The sequence below is a fragment of the Bos mutus genome, chromosome X, assembly GCF_027580195.1.
Source record: "Bos mutus isolate GX-2022 chromosome X, NWIPB_WYAK_1.1, whole genome shotgun sequence".
Lineage (NCBI taxonomy): Eukaryota > Metazoa > Chordata > Mammalia > Artiodactyla > Bovidae > Bos > Bos mutus.
The window spans coordinates 52409555-52431651 of record NC_091646.1 but is presented as its reverse complement, the minus strand read 5'-3'; the positions used below and the strand labels follow the sequence as shown (position 1 = coordinate 52431651).

At 36.0% G+C, this 22097-nt stretch overlaps 1 non-coding gene across 1 annotated transcript; it reads left to right on the top strand.

The window, feature by feature from the left end:
• The first annotated feature begins 20721 nt into the window (after nucleotides 1-20721).
• Nucleotides 20722-20823, top strand: LOC138986538 (U6 spliceosomal RNA). The gene has a single exon (XR_011463353.1). It is a non-coding gene; the product is annotated as a U6 spliceosomal RNA (small nuclear RNA).
• Nucleotides 20824-22097: the final 1274 nt, after the last annotated feature.

Genomic DNA, 22097 nt, shown 5'->3' with positions numbered 1-22097 from the left:
AAGTAATAAAAAGTCCTATTCTCACTGAGTCAAGTTCTCATTTGCTTTACCTTAAACTCCTGAGTCTAAAAAGTGAGAAAGAGGGAGGGAGGAGGAGGAAGAGAGAGATATCAAGCATTGCTTAGAAAAAGTTTTCTTAAAGAGCAAATGAGAGAATGAATATATATACATATATATATATATATGTATTTCTAAGAAAGAGAATAAATAAATAAATATATATATATATATATAATATCAAGCATTGCCTAGAGTTTGCTTTAAGAGCAAATGAGAGAATGAATATATATATATTTTCTAAGAAAGAAAGAAAACTCTTAGAAAGAGTTTGCTAAAGTTGACTCAAGTGTCAGGTAATGTCAGGTAATTTTTTTCTGGAATAGATTTTACATTGAGCAAAAGGTATCTAATGTAAAAATATTCTATGTTTGAAAGTCGTTCATTATCATTGACCTTACACAGAAACCTCATGGAAATGAATACAGTTTTCTGAAGTCATTTTTAGATGTAGTCAAATTATATCAGGTCATATACCTTGAAAGTTAACAAAGTGATAATTTCATTTAATTTCAATGGTCAAAAAACATCTTTATCTAGAAAAGGGCATCTGGGAAAAACAAAAAATTAAATATACTTGTATCATGTTTAACTTTGTAGGAAAAAAGTCTAACTTATCTCGAGAAGTAAATATTATATAATAATGAAATAATAAATAATGTTTACGGTGAGACAGTCTTATCTCCAAAAATGAATTTTCAAGTGATTTTTTTTTTCTGAGTCACATCAGTCGTGTCCGACTCTGTGCTACCCCATAGACGCCAGCCCAACAGGCTCCTCTGTCCCTGGGATTCTCCAGGCAAGAACAGTGGAGTGGGTTGCCATTTCCTTCTCCAATCATGAAAGTGAAAAGTGAAAGTGAAGTCGCTCAGTCGTGTCCAACTCTTAGCGACCCCATGGACTGCAGCCCACCAGGCTCCTCCATCCATGGGATTTTCCAGGCAAGAGTACTGGATTGGGGTGCCATTGCCTTCTCCTTTCAAGTGATTATACAATATAAATAAATAGCTGTAGCTCAATGAAATTTAGAGGCGTATAGCTTCAAGGTAATTCAATTAGTTGCTATGTCTTTTGTCATGCTTCTTGATTTTTAAGATATTAGTTTAAAACAGAAATATTTTCATACATTTTCCATAACCTGATTGCTCTTTCATTTCAAAATAAGGATGGAATGGAACCAGAAAAAATAATCATCTTGTAAAAAATATTCAATCATGATATTTTATGTTTTTAAAGATCACTGATGTTTTAGGATATTTATCTAAATTATCTTTCACTTCTAATTGTTTGAATCTTTATTTGCTGGTAATCAACAGCAGGTTACATGCATAAAACCTGTTATAATAAGAATATGGGCAAAACTTTTCTACTTGATTTAATGCGTGCAAATTCAACAATGCACTCTGAAAATGCATTTTTATAACCTACATGTAATATGGAAAGCATTTAGTGCTATGAACAAGTAACCAATTTTAACAAATAGAAAAATCTGTTTTAATGTGATAAATCTACTTCCCTTAGAATATAGTTTATCTAGAACAGGCATGAATATATTTCTATACATTATGACCCACCTAATCAAATTCTTTAGGAGAGGTAATTATTTTATTTTTCAACTTGTATAGTTCATAATTTCCATTAAAAATTGATTATTGATAACTATAGTTTAGAACTCCTGAAGAATAAGCCAATAGCTTGTTCTTTTCTTTTGATACTTTCTGTATAACTACTGGCCCTTGTCAATTAATTCATCATGCTCTGAAGATTTAATCCATCTAGGCTAAAGACCAAGGTACCTTGGTTTAAATTCTCTTCATTACTACTGGCAAGGCCCTTGATTTACTTATCTGTGAATTTCTAGGACATAGAATAGTATATATTAGTTTATCATTAAATGTTACTGAGTGAATTAGATTAATTAGTTCCTTTCAGCAGGCAATTATAGGGCACTTGTTATTCTGTCTCAGAACTCCTATTACATTTCTTATTTGTACTGTTTGATTACTATTTTAATACATACCTTATCTTATGATTGTTTCCCTAGATAGTTTAACACTTTATTTTATTCATATGCAAATTATCAACAGAATTAAATTATATGTTCCTTGTAGTCAGGAATCAGGTCACTCTTTTTATTTGACCCTTTCATAAAGCCAGCACATAAACACACAATAAATATTTTGCTGATTAATCTGAACAGATTGAGAGAACATAGGGAAAATGCTGCCATATTGTCCTATACCACTCAACAAAAGAACACATGTTTTAAGGGAATAGAAATATATTTGTGCTATAAAGTGAAAATAAATTTTACTCAAGAATGTCAGTAATGCTGAAAACAAACCTTGCATAAAATAGTTTGTTCAAAAGAATTAATCAGTGTTGGGGGGGAGTCTTCCATTTTTTATCTTGCAGAATATACTTGCTTCGTAAATTTTGAGTTTGGATTTTATTTGAAATTGAGTTATAAATATGCTTATTACCTAATTTATTTCATGAATAATATCTTGCTCTTCTGTGCCTATTTACTTTCCAACTAATATCAAGACTAGACAGCAGTATGTGTGCACTTTGTCTTATGTTTACGACCTAATGTTTCTTCATTTGTTTACCAAAGAAGTTTCAATAATGTGAAAGTAATGTATTAGTGTACAGAGTTATTCCATGCATATTTTAATTACCCAATGCCAAGCCTGGAGATTCAAAGCATAGACTTTATACATTTAAACCTAGTAGGTTTATAAGAGTGCATAGCATCTATAATCTCCTAGGATACCCCAGCATGATACTCAGCAACAACAGTAGATAAGATTTACTTAATTTTTTCATTCTGCCGAAATCAATCAGTACTTGACACTTTTCAAGAAATCTAATTATAAATAAACCATCTATCTCTTATATCTCTATTCACATTCTGCCCTCATTTTGGCTTCTGGTACTCTCAAATCCCTAAGTTATTCAGGGACCACTACTGTAATGAATAACTGTGGGTTTTCTCTTGACTTTTGCATAAATCTCCCAAGCAAGTACACAATCAACCAAGTCTTACATTCCCTAGGTTTCATCAATGAGACAAGATTTAATTTGGTTTAACAAATTAATTTAATTAACAAGGTTTAATTTGCCAGTTATTCTTCAGTGCAATCTGCCTGCAATGCGGGAGACCTGGGTTCAACCCCTGGGTTGGCAAGATCCCCTGCAGAAGGGAATGGCAAGCCACTGCAGTATTCTTGCCTGGAGAATTCCATGGACAGAGGAGCCTGGCAGGCTACAGTCCTTGAGTTGCAAAGAGTTGGACATGACTGAGAGACTAACACTGTAGTAGTCAGCTTTTAGATCTTTCAGAAAGAATCTTACTGCAAACTAATTAGCCATTTCAAAGTGTTTAACTGTGTGCAATGAATGTTTATGTATTGTATAGTCAATATGTTGCTTCATTCTATACTTATTTTTCTTTACCTGCAGTTATCTTCCTCTTTGTGGCTAAAACAAATGCTGAAGTAATATACTGGCAGAATTTTTCAATATTCTCTGGGAATATGAGACAAAGAGACTGCCTTTTTGAAATAACAAAGCATCTTACTACCTCACTTAGTACTTCTTAATTTGATACTTACCACACCCATGTTAGAGAATGTTGACAAATATATAGAGTTACTGAATATTTTGATAAATTTTGTTTACATAGGTGTGGCATAAAATTACATCCTTCTTTACCTGGAAAAAAAAACTCAGTATGCCCTAAACTGCACTCAATTTACTTTTATATTCAAATACTTTCATAACCTAGAGTCAATTTGAGGTGATTCAGTTCTATAGTATGTTCTATCTATCTATCATCTATCTACCTGTCAACACACACATCAAGATGTAGATCACATATAAAGAAACTGTTCCCTTGATTTAAGACTTGAAATAAAATCAAGACTTAAGATGAGTAAATAATTCAAAAATAACTTTATAGGTCTTTGCACAAATAATATATCTTAGGGGTTTTATATTATAATGAATAATGAAATGCACTTTTTTTCCCCTAAATGACTATGCTGTGTATGCAAAATCCATTATATATGAAAAGGACAAATAACCTGAACTTATGGTGGTAATAACTCACATAGTCTATTAAATAATGCTGATCGTGCTAGAAGGAGAACACCTCTTACCGTTTTTGAAATGGTCAACCAATCAGACACTATATCTATTCTGTTTGGGGAATAAGTGAGGAATCACAAGGAGTAAGGGAGAAAAATCAATCTAAAATAAAATGTGTACAATAGCATTGCCTTTTATTTAAAGTACTTGCATAAGCAAGAAGAAAATCATGATACTTAATGTGAATTTCCCAACTATAAAGAGACTAATCACATGAAAAAGTACTATGAAGTTGGGGGGCACCTATTCAGACCATGGCAGATATGTAGTTGCATTCCATGTGAAGCTTCAAGTGAATATATATGGCAAGAAGAGGATCAAAAACAACTGACATTTGTGCTTGTAATTTTCATCCAAATCTCTCAGACAAGTCAATGAAACCAAACACACATTAAAAAAAAATCATTTCCATTTCCCTGTGGAAGTTTTTGTTTTGCTTGTGGTGTTGGTGGATTAGTAGTAGTAGTGTTAGTTGCTCAGTCGTGTCCAACTCTTTGGGACCCCACAGACTATAGCCCACCAGGCTCCTCTGTCCATGCAAGAATCCTCTGTCCAGGCAAGAATACTGGAGTGGGTAGCCATTCCCTCCTCCAGAGGATCTTCCCGACCCAGGGATCAAACCCAGGTCCCCTGCATTGCAGGCAAATTCTTTACCATTTGAGCTACAGGAAAGCTCCACTGGTGGATTAGTTTCATATGATACTAAGATCTCTGAAATCACAGGGTTATCTTCCAAATTTAACAACCACTAACTAAGGGAAAAGTGTTTCTAACAAATCTGTTTGCTTTTAAGTATTGATTTACTATGTTGGCCTTTCTCCAGAAGATAAATGGGAAGGAGAGTGCTAAGTCAACTTACCTTGTATGTATTTTTATCAGTTGAGCCAGAAGGACAGGTTGGATCTTTGTCTCAGCAGGTAAGACTCTCTAGGAAGAAGAATCACAGGAGATCAGGAGGGGTGGAGACAAGCTATTTACTAAGATCCTAATTAGTAAACAATCGGGGGAATATCTGATTAGGCACATTGTGAAGACTGACAGCAGCAACGGTCCAGGCGTATAGGAAGTTAATGTCAAAAGACCAAACCTATGTGACAGGTAGAAATCCCAGCCATTAGGCAATCGTGTTATCAATTGAGACTAGCTAGGTGTCTCTCTTCCTATTTGACGTATACCACATATGTGGCTGCCACTGGCTGTGAAAGTCATCTCACTTTACCCAAGTACTTCAAGCTGCTTCAGAGTTTAAGATGCAGCTTTCCACAATGCCGAAAAGTGTTCAGTTTTCTACTGCTAATTTTCATGTAAATTGGTGGTTACATTTTAAAACAGCCTTATTGAGATATAATTTAAATATCTGTTTAGTTTTTAAATTAATTTGTATTAGAGTATAGTTGCTTCACAATGTGTTAGTTTCTACTGTACAGCAAAATGAATTGGCCTTACATATACATATAATCCCACACTTTTGGACTTCATTCCCACTCTGGTCACCACAGAACACTGAGTAGAGTTCCCTGCGCTATACAGTAGGTTCTCAATAGTTATCTAGTTTATGCATAATGTCAGTAGTGTATATGTGTCAATCCCAATCTACCAATTCCTCCCACCACCTCACTTTCTGGCTTAGTTTTTTATATGCCTTTCTTCTTGGCACATATACCTTGTAAAAAACTAAAGGTCCCTTTCTTTCATTGTATCCATGACACATTTTCTCCTTTTCTTAAGAGAGAGTTTTCTTCTTAAAATGTATTCTTTACCTATCTGATATAATAGTTGTCAGTTTTCCATCTGTATCATTTATATTCTAACTATTTATTGGACTAAAGCCTGTTTATAAGGAAGGAGATATGTTCATCTGTTTCATGCTGCTGACAAAAGATTCATAGAGATGTAGGCAAAGCAACAGGTTCAGTTATCAATGAAATATAGTAAGGAAGGGGAAACATTAGAAATAAGATCTAATGGCCTAGAGACTAAGCAACAGATTGAAAGCACAAGCTAACGTTACGAATACTGAGCTCACTTCCGTCCTGAGCTTGTTAATTTTGCCTCAGCTGTCTCTGCAGAAATGGACTAAGCCATGCTAACCAACCTGCAGAGATCATTGTGAGGAATGTCGCCAAAAATAATAAAATGTAAGCATCACTAATTTAATTTTCTAGAGAAATTGAAATGAAAAGCAAACCGAGTATCTAGGACATAGTTTTATTAAGTTTATGCAGAGAACAACCTTTCTAACAATCATCTTATTTCTCTTTATGATTATCTAATTTTATCATATTAGTGTTACCAAGGTGCCATATTATATAGGATGAGTAGAAAACTTGAATTCTGAGTAAAAATTACATTTTCGGTTTTATAATAACATGAGGCAATTCAAGATAGGAGGTTTGTGTTTGGTTATTTACATCAATATTGAACACATTGTGTTTCTTTTTCCTTCTAGTAGACTTTATTTTTAAGGTCATTCACATTAGAGTTTTTTTTTTCCCTAATGCATAACTATAATTTTTTTAAAGTATAATCCATTGTACAGGCAAATTTTTAAACGTTTTGAAAAGAGTTTGAAAATATCTTAAATTCAATGAACAGCAGTATTGGATACTAAAATGCATTGGGTAAATTATTTGTGATAGAGCTTTATTTTTAAAGCATGGTTCATATTTCAGAAAATGTACAGGAACTAAATTACTTCCCTACTTTTCCTGAACAACCTTTTACTGTCTTTTATTTTTTTACTTTTTACTTAAAATGTTACACATCAATAGAGCTCTTTTACAACACTCCTGCATCATATGTTCATTTTCTACTGGATTTTATAGAATTCTATATAGTCTGTGGATTATCAAAATCACTGAGCTCTTTAAGTCAAAGTTTATTAATTCAGAGTGGACATATATTGAGGATGTGTGTGTGTTAAGTCACTTCATCCGTGTCCAACTCATTGTGACCCTATGGACTGTAGCCCACCAGGCTCCTCTGTCCATGGGATTCTTCAGGCAAGAATACTGGAGTGGATTGCCATGCCCTCCTCCAGGGGAACTTCCTGTCTCAGGAATTGGATCCACATTCTTTTACATCTCTTGCATTGGCAGGTAGTTCATTACCACTAGTGCCACCTGGGAAGCACTATGTTGAGGATGACTAAATAAAAATCAAAAGAAAGGTATGGGGTTTAGGAAATACTCTAAATTCCTTCACAAACAATAATGTTGTTCATTAGAAACTCCTATTTTTTTCCCTTGAAAACTTTTTTTTTAATCATGCAAGATTTCTTAGCAATGCAACTGTCACATTATATCAGAACAGACAACTGAGATTGATGGGGACTAATTTGACCTTGAATAATGATTTCAAATATTCTGTAGTATACAATGCTATCTATTGTTAACACAGGCAAGATCCTTGCTAGTTACCTCAATGATTACTTGCTATCACTATATAATTATGAAAATAATTGAACAGTTGTACAATTTTATAATTTATGGAATTACTGAACTATTAATCATTTGTTTCTTGAGTTTTAAGCGAACTTTGGGCTCTACTGAATAAATAGAGGTAAACATAATGTCACATTCTGGGAGCTTAATATATTCAAACCTTTAAGCAACAATTCTGTTATACTTCTGTTCTCTTTGTTTTTTGTGAATCTATTGTATGTTTTTGATTTGTGGTTGTAAGCAACAATTCTAAATAGTAGATTAGGAGATAATCTGAAAATAATACTATCGTTTATAGAATGTGTTGCTTTTTAACAAGAAAGATCTCTAGAAAACAATAAAATATTAATTATAGCAGTGCACTGGGGGCGGGGGCAGGGGCGGGGAGGGGCAGGTCCTGTGGATCTATCTCTTGCTTCAATAGTGTTTCCATGTTAGAGACCCAGAGACGACCCTTACTCCAGCCTCCCACAACCCTCCAACATTTTTTTCCAATGTTCCAACCTCTAATCAGCAGCCACTTAGACATCCTTGACCTCCAGGACCAGCCAACACCATTTTTTGAGCTTAACTCCTTTAATACCTGATCAACCATTAAGCTCCCAGACTCATCAGAATTATTACATTGAGCAGGAGGCTGCCATCAACATCTGGGTCACCCTACACTTATTTCTCTCTGGGCTGCCATTTCCACCACGGAGGATGTGACTCTGGACATGTCGGCCACTTTTCTGCGAATTGGCCAAGGAGAAGCACAAGGGCACCCAGCGTCTCTTGAAGATACAAAACCAGCGCGGTGTCAGCGTCGTCTTCCAGGAGGCACAGAAGACGTCCCAGGATGAGTGGGATAAGACCCAAAACGCTATGGAAGCTGCCATTCTCATGAAGAACCTGAGCCTGGACCTGTGGACCTGCATGCCCTGGGTTCTGCCCGAGCAAACCTCCATCCCTGTGACTTTCTGGAGAGGCGCCTCTTGGACGAACAGGTGAAACTCGTGAAGTAGATTAACACCACCCGATCGGCCCCAATCCCCCACTCCCACAGGCTGCCTGAATTGTGTTGGGGGCGGTGAGCTGAGCCAGTAGCTGAAACTCTAGTAAATGGCAACCACGTGACTAACCTCCGCAGGCTGGCTGGTCCCCTGGTTGGGCTGGGCGAATCTCTCTTTGAAAGTTTCACCAGGAGCTTCCGGAGCCCAGCAGTCTTTGAGAAGCCCTCCTGGTGTCAGGGCTGCAGCCTGAAGCCCCTCCCTGCAGCCACTAGGCAGCTTTTTAACCACCCTGGAGCCCTCTCCCAAGCCTCGCACCAAATGAAAACAATAAAGTTATTTGCAGCCAGAAAAAGAAAAAAAAAAGATAATTTACACATGACTTTAATTCTGCTCTTTCTGAAAGGATACCTGGTTTCTGTCTTTGTTTTCCTGAGATACTGAGAATAAGACAAGTAAATTTTGGAGAAGAGGATTTCTTTAGCTGTGTCTCATTTTTTAGAAAATATCTGTTACTGAACCTATTTGTAATCTGGCTTAAACAAGTGAATTATTAATCTAACAGGAGCAAAGACCAGGCATCTATGGTGGGAAACTAACTTTTAAAATTTCTCAAGCCAACACTCAAAGCTTACTCTTTCCTTCCAGTGTCTTATAAAAAAGGTATACTCAAATATATACTGACTTGTATTTTGAGGAGTCTAAGCTAAATGAAAAAAGGACTACTTCACGGGACTTTGGAAAGCTTATGAGAATAAGTTATGTTATTTATTACATGTTGAGGCCGTTGAAAGTGGAACTGGAACTGGGAATTAGATGGCATTGCAGTCAAATGCACCATTAATTTCTTGGAAGCTGGGGAATTAAATTGGACGCAATTAGTTTTTCTCAGTGTTGTGAGCACAGATTGCACACAGACCCCCCTTTCTAAATGTGTGTCACAGACCCAAGGCAACTATGGAAGGACTAGTCCAAGTGTATGTCCTGATCATGAGCCAGTCACTTGTCCTTTCTTTGGAAGGAATGATGCTAAAGCTGAAACTCCAGTACTTTGGCCACCTCATGCGAACAGTTGACTCATTGGAAAAAGACTCTGATGCTGGGAGGGATTGGGGGCAGGAGGAGAAGGGGATGACAGAGGATGAGATGGCTGGATGGCATCACTGACTCAATGGACGTGAATTTGAGTGAACTCCGGGAGTTGGTGATGGACAGGGAGGCCTGGCGTGCTGCAATTCATGGGGTTGCAAAGAGTCGGACACGACTGAGTGACTGAACTGAACTGAATGACATATAAGGACTTCCCAGGTGCCTTAGTGGTAAAGAACCCACCTGCCAATGCAAAATATACAGGTTCAATCCCTGGATAGGGAATATTGCCCCCTGGAGAAGGAAATAGCAACCCATTCCAGTATTCTTGCCTGGGAAATCCCATGGACAGAGAAGCCTGGTGGGCTAAAGTCCATGGGGGTCACAAAGTGTTGGAAATGACTGAGCAACTGAACACCACCAACAGCAATGATGACACATAATGGAGTGTTTAGACATTTCTAGAAATACACAAACTGTTTAAATGTTTGCATTCAAATAATTTTAGCTAAATTCATTTTACATACTTTCTTATTATGTATGGCAAAATTTACTTTCTTTTGGTAAAAATTATCACCTATATCTGCCCAATTGGAAGACAGGACATACTAGAACTTCACTGATAATGAAGAACAGTATATGCATATATTCAGAATATAAACACTACCTTAGATTTATTATGTATAGTAAATAAAGGAAGGGTTTTAATAGATTCTCAATAAAAAGTCTTATCATTTTTTTCTTTCTCAGAATTTATTCTGAATGAGAATGATAATGGGTTTATCCTCCTAACATAGATGCCTAGCCTGTGCTCCTTTTAGAGTAAAATACATCCTCTTAACAAGAGCCTTCCACAATAGGTTTGACAGTACTTTCTGAACACGTTTTAACAGTACTTGAAATTAATCATCCTAATTCAAAATGACAAGTACTCTGATTTACAATTCACCCACACATTTTTAAATTAAAAAAAATTATTTATCTCTCAGAGATGCTGTGAAGGAAACCAACCCCTAAAGGACCAAAATTCTATAATTATTTAAAAGATGTGTCAGTTCAGTTCAGTCACTCAGTTGTGTTCAACTCTTTGCGACCCCATGAACCGCAAGCACGCCAGGCCTCCCTGTCCATCACCAACTCCCGGAGTTTACACAAAATTGTGTCCGTTGAGTCGGTGATGCCATCCAACCATCTCATCCTCTGTTGTTCCCTTCTCTTCCTGCCCTCAGTCTATCCCAGCATCAGGGTCTTTTCAAATGAGTCAGCTCTTCCCATCAGGTGGCCAAAGTATTGGAGTTTCAGCTTCAACATCAGTCCTTCCAATGAACACCCAGGACTGATACCCTTTACAATGGACTGGTTGGATCTGCTTGCAGTCCAAGGGACTCTCAAGAGTCTTCTTTCTCCAACACCACAGTTCAAAAGCATCAATAATTTTGCACTCAGCTTTCTTTATAGTCCAAATCTCACATCATTACATGACTACTGGAAAAATCATAGCCTTGACTACACAGACTTTTCTTGGCAAAGTAATGTCTCTGCTTTTCAATATGCTGGCTAGGTTGGTCATAACTTTCCTTCCAAAGAGTAAGCATCTATTAATTTCATGGCTGCAATCACCATCAGCAGTGATTTTGGAGCCCCCCAAAATAAAGTCAGCCACTGTTTCCACTGTTTCCCCATCTATTTGCCATGAAGTGGTGGGACCGGATGGCATGATCTTAGTTTTCTGAATGTTGAGCTTTAAGCCAACTTTTTCACTCTCCTCTTTCATTTTCATCAAGAGGCTTTTTAGTTCTTCTTCGCTTTCTGCCATAAGGGTTGTGTCATCTGCATATCTGAGGTTATTGATATTTCTCCCAGCAATCTTGATTCCGGCTTGCGTTTCTTCCAGCCCACCGTTTCTCATGATGTATTCTGCATATAAGTTAAATGTGCAGGGTGACAATATATAGCCTTGACGTACTCCTTTTCCTATTTGGAACCAGTCTGTTGTTCCATGTTCAGTTCTAACTGTTGCTTCCTGACCTGCATATAGGTTTCTCAAGAGGCAGGTCAGGTGGTCTGGTATTCCCATCTCTTTCAGAATTGTCCACAGTTTATTGTGATCCACACAGTCAAAGGCTTTGGCATAGTCAATAAAGCAGAAATAGATGCTTTTCTGGAACTCTATTGCTTTTTCCATGATCCAGTGGATGTTGACAATTTGATCTCTGGTTCCTCTGCCTTTTCTAAAGCCAACTTGAACATCTGGAAATTCACGGTTCATGTATTGCTGAAGCCTGGCTTGGAGAATTTTGAGCATTACTTTACCAGCATGTGAGATGAATGCAATTGTGTGGTAGTTTGAGCATTCTTTGGCATTGCTTTTCTTTGGGATTGGAATGAAAACTGACTTTTTCCAGTCCTGTGGCCACTGCTGAGTTTTCCAAATTTGCTGGCATATTGAGTGCAGCAGTTTCACAGCATCATCTTTCAGGATTTGAAATAGCTCAACTGGAATTCCATCACCATCACTAGCTTTGTTTGTAGTGATGCTTCCTAAGGCCCACTTGACTTCATATTCCAGGATATCTGGCTCTAGGTGAGTGATCACACCATCTTGATCTTGTGAAGATCTTTTTTGTACAGTTCTTGTATTCTTGTCACCTCTTCTTAATATCTTCTGATTCTGTTCGGTCCATACATTTTCTGTCCTTTTTGAGGCCATCTTTGCATGAAATATTCCCTTGGTATCTTTAATTTTCTTGAAGAGATCTCTAATCTTTCCCATTCTATTGTTTTCCCCTATTTCTTTGCATTGATCACTGAGGAAGGCTTTCTTATCTTTCCTTGCTATTCTTTGGAACTCTGCATTCAAGTGGGTATATCTTTATTTTTCTCCTTTACTTTTTGCTTCTTTTCTTTTCACAGCTATTTTTAGGGCCTCCTCAGACAGCCATTTTGCTTTTTTGCATTTCTTTTTCTTGATCCCTGTCTCCTGTACAATGTCATGAACCTCCATCGATTGTTCATCAGGCACTTTGTCTATCAGATCTAGTCCCTTAAATCTATTTCTCACTTCCACTGTATAACCATAAGGGATTTGATTTAGGTCATACCTGAATGGTCTAGTAGTTTTCCCCACTTACTTCAATTTAAGTCTGAATTTGGCAATCTTGGGAAGAATCTAAAATTCAAAATGGAAGGGAGATTATAGTCACAATACCTCTTTGGAATCATTTAGCTATTTCAAGTAATATTACATACTTTACAAACAATCAACTTATACTTCAAATAAAACATATTATATATATGATACATCGTTCAGACTATTTTCTTAACCAAGTAATTTTTGCAGATTAGTGGTATTGATGACATAGTGTGGCATGAAGAGATATTTTCTTTCAAATGATTTAGGTTGAAACTAAACATGCCTGTTTTATGCAAAAAGTGTGTGTGGTATATTTTCTGTATTGGTGTCAATTTTTGAGATATACAAGAGTGCAGGACTAATTTGCCTTTTTTTAATCCATGTCCTTTCAATGTGTTTTTTAAAAAGTACTTTTTAATAGGTAAGATGTCACTGTAAAAACTGATAAAAATGATAGCAATTATAGGGTGGATTTTAATCTTACAAATTAAGCTAAGAATTATATTTCAGTTCAGTTCAGTTCAGTTGCTCAGTCCTGTCCGACTCTTTGTGACCCCATGAATTGCAGCATGCCAGGCCTCCCTGTCCATCACCAACTTCCAGAGTTTACTCAAACTCACGTCCACCGAGTCAGTGATGCCATCCAGCCATCTCATGCTCTGTCGTCCCCTTCTCCTCCTGCCCCCAATCCCTCACAGCATCAAGGTCTTTTTTAATGAGTCAACTCTTTGCATGAGGTGGCCAAAGTACTGGAGTTTCAGCTTTAGCATCATTCCTTCCAATGAACATCCAGGACTGATCTTCTTTAGAATGGACTGGTTGGAACTCCTTGCAGTCCAAGGGATTCTCAAGAGTCTTCTCCAACACCACAGTTCAAAAGCATCAATTCTTGGGCACTCAGCTTTCTTCACAGTCCCACTCTCACATCCATATGTGACCACTGGAAAAACCATATCCTTGACTAGACAGACCTTTGTTGGAAAAGTAATGTCTCTGATTTTTAATACGCTATCTAGGTTGGTCATAACTTTCCTTCCAAGGAGTAAGCGTCTTTTAATTTCATGACTGCAATCACCATCTGCAGTGATTTTGGAGCCCAAAGATATAAAGTCTGACACTGTTTCCCCATCTGTTTCCCATGGGACCAGATGCCATGATCTTCATTTTTTGAATGTTGAGCTTTAAGGCAACTTTTTCACTCTCCTCTTTTACCTTCATCAAGAGGCTTTTTAGTTCCTCTTCACTTTCTGCCATAAGGGTGGTGTCATTTGCATATCTGAGGTTATTGATATTTCTCCCAGCAATCTTAATTCCAGCTTGTGCTTCTTCCAGCCCAGCATTTCTTATGATGTACTCTGCATGTAGGTTAAATAAACAGGGTGACAATATACAGCCTTGATGTACTCCTTTTCCTATTTGGAACCAGTCTGTTGTTCCATGTCTAGTTCTAACTGTTGCTTCCTGACCTGCATACACATTTCTCAAGAGGCAGGTCAGGTGGTCTGGTATTCCCATCTCTTTCAGAATTGTCCACAGTTTATTGTGATCCACACAGTCAAAGGCTTTGGCATAGTCAATAAAGCAGAAATAGATATTTTTCTGGAACTCTATTGCTTTTTCCATGATCCAGTGGATGTTGGCAATTTGATCTCTGGTTCCTCTGACATTTCTAAAAGCAGCTTGAACATCTGGAAGTTCACGGGTCACATATTGCTGAAGCCTGGCTTGGAGAATTTTGAGCATTACTTTACTAGCATGTGAGATTAGTGCAATTGTGCGGTAGTTTTAGCATTCTTTGGCATTGCCTTTCTTTGGGATTGGAATGAAAATTGACCTTTTCCAGTCCTGTGGCCACTGCTGAGTTTTCTAAATTTGATGGCATATTGAGTGCAGCAGTTTCACAGCATCATCTTTTAGGATTTGAAATAGCTCAACTGGAATTCCATCACCTCCACTAGCTTTGTTCATAGTGATGCTTTCTAAGGCCCACTTGACTTCACATTCCAGGATGTCTGGCTCTAAGTGGGTGATCGTACCATTGTGATTATCTCTGTCGTGAAGATCTTTTTTGTACAGTTCTGTGTATTCTTGCCACCTCTTCTTAATATCTTCTGCTTCTGTTAAGTCCATACCATTTCTGTCCTTTATTGAGCCCATCTTTGCATGAAATGTTCCCTTGGTGTCTCTAATTTTCTTGAAGAGATCTCTAGTGTTTTCCATTCTGTTGTTTTCCTCTATTTCTTTGCATTGATCGCTGAGGAAGGCTTTCTTATCTCTTCTTGCTCTTCTTTGGAACTCTGCATTCAGATGCTTATATCTTTCCTTTTGTCCTTTGCTTTTCAATTCTCTCTTTTCATAGCTATTTGTAAGGCCTCCCTAGACAGTTTTGATTTTTTGTATTTCTTTTCCATGGGGATGGTCTTGATCCTGGTAATAAATTAGAGTTCTCATCATGTGAAATATTACCTTAATTTGATGAGCAGTTTTGCATATTAGAGCTCTTTCATTGTAGTAGAAAAACATAAAGTCTAATTCCCTGGTGATTTATATAATAGTGCCCAAACCATTACTAAATGCCCTCTTGGTCTATTAATTAGAATTTTGATGATCAGATGAATTATGAGTCATTGAATTGAGCATAATCAATCATTATGTAAGCCCGTATGAGCCATGCTATTGACATAATTATTAAGAATGCCAATTTCAAACTAATATAATATTATAAGTCAACTATACTTCAATTAAAAAGAAAAAAAAAACACAGTTTCAACTTTTCCCATTAAATGTTGGCCAAACAAGATTACATATTTTCTTTTTAAAGTTTTCCTTGCACAGAAAAAATAAATGGTGGGCTTGGCATAACAATAATTTATTACCAGGCAATTATTTATGTCTGAATGTAGTACTTAGCTTTATTTGTAAGATTAAAATTTTAAGAGATATTTTCTTTCAAATATCTTAGGTTGAAAGGTACATGCTTGTGTTATTTCCAGACTCTCCTAACCTAAAGACCATGAATTAGTTGAACCTCTGAGCTCCCAAACTTTCCTTGCAATCTTCATTTCTCCTCTATGTACTAGGAACCAAGTCAGTTTTTTAGAGACTTTTAGTTAGAATTTACTTTTGAGTAGTACTTTCAAGAAGATATAGTTAACTATTTAATAGATGAATATATACATTTCTATCTTTTAAGACCTGAGTTGAAAGAATACTTTTGTGCAACAAACTAGGAGTGTTTTGCACTGATAACAGCTCACATTCATTGTACATTTACTATATGCTCAGCATCATTCTAAGAGCATTACATGCATTTTCCATTATCTCTTCCAACAACCTTTTATAAGTTTTGCTAGTATCCCTATTTAAAAGATAACGAAATAATCACAGAGAGGTTAAATCACTGGCCCAAGATCATACAGCTTGTACACAGAAAAGCTGAAACAGCTCCTATAGAAATTTACTGCATAAAGTTTTCCATTTTTATGCTCAGAAAATCATTCTTTTGTGTTTGGTCTTCATTAACTATGTCAATATCATACTGACTTTTGCCCCAAAGCAGAGCATAAGTAAGTGAGTGAAAGTCACTCAGTTGTGTCTGACTCTTTGTGACACCACGGACTGTAGTCCATCAGGCTCCTCTGTCCATGGGGATTCTCCAGGCAAGAATACTGGAGTGCGTTGCCATGCCCTCCTCCAGGGGATCTTCCCAACCCAGGTCTCCTGCACTCCAGGCAGATGGTCTGAGCCACCAGGGAAGCCCAAAGCAGAGCATACTTACCCTGAAATAAGCACTTAAGCAGTTGTACAGTTAAAAGACAATTGATTTTTCTTCTTCTGAGTGCATGCAATAACATACTTTATGCTGTTTACTAATCTAATAGTGTGGATTCATTGTATATAATGACTGTGTATTGACCAAATTGAAATTTATGCAATATATCAAATTTCTCATTAAGTATATATATTTGTGGCAGATAGATGATTAATACCCCCTGCAACCAAACCCAGAGACTGCTATTATGAGTGGGCTATGTGTTTGCTTTTAAGCACTTTGCCTGAATAAAATGCATTCCAGACCAAAATATTCTTTTTTTTTTCCCCCACAAAACTAGTCTGTTTGTTTTTTTAATAATTAATGCATGAGTTTAACTGAGAACAGATCTGAATGAAGGATAGACTTAAAATGTTGCGCATTTAAAGTTACTGGATGCATTCAGTGAATATCTATTTTTGGTTTCATATATTTGCATGGTGGCATGCCACATAAACCATGGACTAGCCTTATCATCAGACTTGCTGCTGCTAAGTCACTTCAATCATGTCCGACTCTGTGCGACCCCATAGATGGCAGCCCACCAGGCTCTGCCATCCCTGGGATTCTCCAGGCAAGAACACTGGAGTGGGTTGCCATTTCCTTCTCCAATCATCATCAGACTTATGTCCTTTGATTTTTTTGGTCAATGATTTTAATTAAGATGTATCTAAAGTCTTTCATTTTGTGAAACTGTTTCTATACAGTTCTTAACACACCGTGGGAGGAATCTAGCTGAAGATTAACATTTAAATTTTCATGCATTTAAGTTTTCATGTATGCCCACTGGTATACACAGAAGGGAAAAAATCCTAGAATGCTTTCTTTATCAAAATGTATGAATGGTTTTTGACAAATTTCAACAACTTAAGATCAGTTTAAATGAAAATCTAATTAAAATGACAAAAGCAATTCTATGTAAATATATTTATAGTTATATGCCTTGTTCTCAGATCTCAGACGTCCAATCCCCAAATTACATAAAAATTATTATTAATCTCAATAACAAATATGAAAATGAGTATTTTTCCGTTACAGATTTTCTGTGCTTTTTAATTGATAGACTGAAAATTCAGAAGATTTGAGTTTGTAGCATAGACTGCTTTAGATTTCACATTTGCTTTAACTGTTAATTCAGTTATTTTTACATTTCCACCATGATTGACATTGTACAACAATATGGTGTTTATTTCTGTAGTTGTTAAGTTGGTCTATGATGGCTTAGAAAATATGCCATATTCCTTACTGTGTAGTTCTTTTGAAATACCATAAAACTTTTAGAATATTTCTTTGATCATTTAAATTATTAAATGTTAGTCATTGACATTATTGAGAGAGACCATATTTTTAAGAATTTGGCACATACAGTATCGGGCTCAGGCATTACCATTCTTCATATTTGGCAGTTCACTGGAAAGTAAAAAAATATTCAGATACCATTACCATCTCTTCTTTAAAAATACAGACAGTCCTCTAACTTAATGATTTTTTTCAACTTTACCAATGGTGCAAAAGCAATTCAAATTCAGTAGAAACCATAGTTCAAATTTTGAATTTTTATTTTTTACTGGGCTAGCAGTATATAGTGTTACCCTCTCTTGAGGCTGGGCAAGAGTCAGCTCCCATTCAGCCATCACCCATGATCACAAGCATAAATAACTGATATGCTTACAACCAGTCTGTTTTTCACTTTCAGTACAGTAGTAAGTTACATGAGATATTAAGCATTTTTTTATAAAATAGGCTTTGTGTTAGATGATTTTGCCCATTGCAGGCTAATGTATTTGTTCTGAGCAACTTTAGAGTAGGCTAGGCTAAGCTATGATTAAGTGTATTAGTAGGTTAGGTGTATTAAATGAATTTTTGACTTATAATATTTTCAACTTACAGTGTGTTTGGGAACATGACCCCATTGTAAGTTGAGGAAGACCTACATAGACAGTTGCATTCACCCGCAACATACTTGGCAATGAGACTGATATGCACTTGTCATAGAGTCTGTTCATAGAAAATGAGCGATGACAGGACCCAAACATTTATCTTTTCCTTTCTAAAGTTCAGAAATGAAAAAGGTCACTACTGATGTACATAAATATGTACCCTAAATGTCAGGATTCTGTTAGACATAGGCAAAGAAGAAACAAGGAAGAAAAAAAACTCATCAAGAGCATTTACCTTTATAAGAGAGAAGTGTTAAATCTGAAAAGTAAAGTAACTTGGACTACAGAATTAAAGTTTATTTGAAATATTCTGTAAAATAGTATTTCATATCACTTGGATAAAATCACTTAAAAATTCCAATTCCATTTTATATTTTGGATTAAGTAGACTCCTGGTGACCCCATGGACTGCAGCCCACCAGGCTCCTCCATCCATGGGATTCTCCAGACAAGAGTACTCTACTGGGGTGCCACTGCCTTCTCCAAAGTAACATCACACATTAGCATTTATTTATACAAAATAATTTTTAAAGTAATATGCTAGCTATATGAACTTAGGCAATTTACTTAGCTTTCCTATAAAATGAAATATTTCTCACCTTTAAAATGGGGATAACAGCTTTGATACAAAGATTAAATGAATATAATTACATACATAGTTTTAAATAGTTACAGGTAATATATACATTAAGAATATTAAGACTTAGAGAAGAAACATATGGATACCAAGAGTTTGATTGGGATTGACACATACATTGCTATGTATAGAATAAATAACTAATGAGAACCTAACAAAATGAAATAAAAATAACATGAACTTAGATGTTATGCAAAGAATTTTACTAAAATGACTTCATTTTGTCTCTACAACAAAAAAAGAGTATTCACAACATGTACAAGCAGCCTCAAATTGAGACACTGACACATGGCCCAGATGGTAAAGAATCTTCCTGCGATATAGGAGACCCAGATTTGATCACTGGATCAGGAAGATCCCCTAGAGAGGAAATGGCAACCCACTCCAGTATTTTTGCCTGGGAAATCCCATAGACAGAGGAGACTGGAAGGCTATATAGTCCATGGAGTCGCAGAGAGTCAGATACAACTGACCAACTAACACTTCCATACATATTCTGTGGATTTTCAAATATGACTTTGGAAAACTCAGCAGCCATACATACACATATATATTAAATTTAAAATGCTGAAGTTAAGATTATTGAACTGTGTTACAATTTGCTGTTCTTAGCTGGATTATTTGGTGTTTCCTGCCTTAAATTTTCATTATTAAAAGAAACATGAACAGCATAGCTATGAAGGAAGGTTATCTTCACTTAACTATTACAAGATTAATATGCATCAGGAGGCTTATCTGATTGCATCCTTAAGATCATCAGGAGTTAGTTAAAGTGCTAATTCCCCATGTGTAATTGGGCTTTAAAAATTCTATGATTCTCTATTGAAGTGAAGTGCAAGTCGCTCAGTCGTGTCCGACTCTTGGAATGCATCCCTTGGAATTCTCCAGGCAGAGTACTGCCTTTTCCTTCTCCAGAGGATCTTCCCAACCCAGGGATTGAACCCAGGTCTCCCACATTGCAGGCAGATTCTTTACCAGCTGAGCCACAAGGGAAGCCCAAAAATACTGGAATGAGTTGTCTATTCCTTCTCCAGTGGATCTTCCTGACCCAGGAATGGAACTAGGGTCTCCTGCATTACAGGCAGATTCATTACCAACTGAGATATCAGGGATGACTCTCTATTAGTGAGCCAGATATTTTCAGGGCAAAAGCTCTTCCCTAGCTGTCAAGTAGACAAACTTGAAAAGCTATATTAACTCTTAAGATTGCCAAAGAACTATAATTGGCCTAAGGTAATAATTCACTGACTCTCACTTTAGTGATCTAAATGAATTAGGAATTAACTTCAGTTTGCAGTAAACTTTATATTAAATGATAAATTCTAAGAAAATAAAAACACTAAGAAGTAAATTATTTCACTAAATTATTAAAATTTTTATTTTAAACTTCATTTGTATCTTTATGTTCCTATGACTATATTTAATAGATTTGATGGAAAATATATGGATTGATAAATTTGACAAATATGAATGCTCGCTTCAGCAGCACCTATACTAAAACTGATATAGAGACAATTAGCATGGCCCCTGCATAACAGTGACACACAAACTCATGAAGCAGTCCATGTTTTCAAGAGCTTTGGACTGTAAAAAAAAAAAAAAAAAGACATATATGATATTAAAGTAAACAAACCAAGACTTTGAAAGTAAGGTTAAGAAATCTAGGATTGTTACAACTCAACTTTTCCTTCATATAAACTCAAAAAAGCCCCCCAACCACTGCTTCATCTCAGGATTTCCATCCCTAATGGAGGGCATGCAAATAAGTTCAGAAAAGGAGAAAGGCATTCATCATTTGGCATTTGGTATTCTTGAATTCTACTATTCTTATTACAGACTGTCTAGCATCATATGACAATATGAGGTTTTATTTTCAATGTAAAATCTCAATGTTAAGTAGCAAATATGTAGAAGTTTAAAAGTCATTCTGTATGAGTGTTAAAATAACTTGGAATCTTTACATCCTTTCTCTTTTGTTTCTTAAATTTCACATGCTATATATGTATGTTATTTATAAGATTTACCACAAAGACCAAAAGGAGTCTCAAATCCTCTACTTTCATAACTAAAATGTTTGGTTTCTAGATATCTCAAAACATTTATTTTATATATATATATATATATATATATATATATATATATATATATATCCTAATAAGAAAACACACTAGCCTCTGGCTGCTTCAAGGCTATATTTGATGACTCTTTGAACTCCCAGCTTGTTACAGGCAATAGAGAGAATAGCTCTGTTCTCAGTAGTGTTTTTCCTGACAGTAGTTTTGCAGGGTAGTGCAGAGACATCTTTTAAACACACAAACAAATATATTTGTGGTTAAACAAGGACCAGGATCTGCAATGACAACCCAGCAAAGAGCTTCATGCCATATCTTTCCACCTATTTTATAGTCTAGTTTTACCAAGATATTCTCCTAAGAAAATCCTTATCAGGAGGGAAAAAAAAATGAGTTGTATATGGTTCATTCTATCCAGTGTATTAAGCTGTGTTTCTATGGCAACATTTAAAATTTGAAACTCTTCAAAGACTACCATTTCTCATGTTAAACAACAAACTTTTTAGGGAAACTGCTGAACTCACAGTAATGACTTTAAAAAAGAAGTGAGACATTTTTAAGAATTTGTTTTTCTCTATATCTGCAGGAGGCAGGAGAAAAAGGAAAAATGTATAATCTGGCATCCCTTTTCCTTATCCACTTTCTCACTTCAAACAGGTTTCTCATTGTGTTTCTACTCATATTTTCGTAAATTGAAAAATTTGAAATATATTTGTGGTAGGTTTTTGAGGCTGATCAATGTTCTTAGGTCAAAATGTATAGCACAATAAGAGA